The sequence below is a fragment of the Rhinopithecus bieti genome, unplaced genomic scaffold (genome assembly GCF_001698545.2).
Source record: "Rhinopithecus bieti isolate Rb0 unplaced genomic scaffold, ASM169854v2 scaffold_13349, whole genome shotgun sequence".
Lineage (NCBI taxonomy): Eukaryota > Metazoa > Chordata > Mammalia > Primates > Cercopithecidae > Rhinopithecus > Rhinopithecus bieti.
In genome coordinates, this window is record NW_016807772.1 from 3,037,360 (window position 1) to 3,039,590 (window position 2,231).

The following is a 2,231-nucleotide window of genomic DNA, read 5'->3' on the forward strand; positions in this document are numbered from 1 at the left end:
TATATCCAGAGAAGCAGAATGACTAATATTAAGAGCTGGAGAGAAAAGTCACATCGTCTGTCCTGAATTCTGGTTCTGCCACTTTAATGTGACCCTGAGCAAGCTGCTAAATCTTTCGAGCCTTCTGCCTGCAATCTGAAACACAGGATCAGAACTTACCTCAAAAGACTTAAATCAGTCCTAGAATCACATGGGGAAGTAAAAAATGAAGTGAAACAGAGACTTACGTGAGGAACAGATGAGAAAATGCACCTAAAGGACTTTGCACAGTGCCTGCCCAAAATGTTCAGTGTTAATTACTGTCCCTTTAGTGATTCCAGAGCCTACACGTGGTTCTGGTGCAGTGCGACCAGCTTGTTATGGTGCTAACAGGAGTGCTCATTGCCTGCCAGTCATTGTGCCAATAAGATCTTGGTGTAAACATTCATCTCATGTAATCTTTATAACAATTCAAGTTAGAGATGGATTATCTGTTTTACAGACGGGAAAAATAAGGCTTTTGGGTAGCTTAGCCAAGAAGTCTTTTTTTTTTTTTGAGACGGAGTCTTGCTCTGTCGCCCGAACTGGAGTGCAGTGGCCGGATCTCAGCTCACTGCAAGCTCCGCCTCCCGGGTTCACGCCATTCTCCTGCCTCAGCCTCCCGAGTAGCTGGGACTACAGGCGCCCGCCACCTCGCCCGGCTAGTTTTTTGTATTTTTTTAGTAGAGATGGGGTTTCACCGTCTTAGCCAGGATGGTCTCGATCTCCTGACCTCGTGATCCGCCCGTCTCGGCCTCCCAAAGTGCTGGGATTACAGGCTTGAGCCACCGCGCCCGGCCCCAAGAAGTCTTAAGTGGAACTGTAGGAGAGAAAATTGTAGGAGAGAGATTTTGTTTATATATCCTTTTGTATCTATGTGAATATCTTTTTATCATGTCCATATGTTATTTTCAATTTTAAGTACAGTTAATAATCTTACCAATATTCATCTGCCCTACCAAAAATATATTAGCTAATAAAAAATTGAAACTTTTCCTGGGGTAGGGATCAGGTATAAAATTTAAATATATGTATTTTTAAAAACTGAAAGTTTGTATCATTAAAAAAAATTGTCTTTAACTGGTTGAGGAGAGAAAAAAGACTAACCATCTTCATTCAGCTTTTCACATGAAGGTCTCAAATTGCTGTTAAGCTACATGCCTAATTACTGAGTTTTTCCTCCCATTTCAAACAGCAAGTTTATCTGGCTCTATGAGCCCTCTTTTGCCCATTTTCCTCCATTTACCAGTAACTTGTTTTTCTTTTATTTTGAGACAGGGTCTCACTCTGTCATCCAGACTAGAGTGCAGTGGTACAATCTCGACTCACTGCAGCCTTGACCTCCTGGGCTCAAGTGATCCTCACACCTCAGCCTCCCAATTAGCTTGGACGACCGGCACGCACCACCACTCCTGGCTAATTTTTTGTATTTTTTTAGAGACGAGGTTTCGCCATGTTGCCCAGGCTGGTTGTGAACACCCGAGCTCAAGCGATCCACCCACCTTGACCTCCCTAAGTGCTGGGATTACATGCATGAGCCACCATGCCCGGCCAGTAACTGTATCTTACAATATTTGCTTACTTATCAGTTCCAGGCATTGAAACATCTTGCAATTTAAAACATGTACCTATTTCTTTATTTTCTTTTTTCTTTTTTTTTTTGAGACGGAGTTTTGTTTTTGTTGCCCAGGCTGGAGTGCAATGGCACCATCTTGGCTCACTGCAACCTCCACTCCCAGGTTCAAGCGATTCTCCTGCCTCAGCCTCCTGAGTAGCTGGGATTACAGATGCGTGCCACTACGCCTGGCTAATTTTTTATTTATTTTTAGTAGAGACAGAGTTTCACCATGTTGGCCAGGCTTGTCTCAAACTCCTAACCTCAGGTGTCCCCCACCTCAGCCTCCCAAAGTGTTGGGATTACAAGCATGAGCCACTGCACCTGGCACAAGTACCTATTTCTTTTTTCTTCTTTTTGTAGCTCTTTCAAAGGATTTATTTGCTACAGAATTGCTTCAGTCCACCAATGAGATGAACTCAGGTCTCCTTTGTTTAAAAGGATTTTGCTTATTGTTGTGTTTGTACAGATTCGGCAATATCCAAATAGCAATTCTTAGGCTGGGCGCAGCGGCTTGAACCCCGGGAGGCAGAGGTTGCAGTAAGCCAAGATCATGCCACTGCACTCTAGCCAGGTCCAATAAAACAAGACTCTGTCT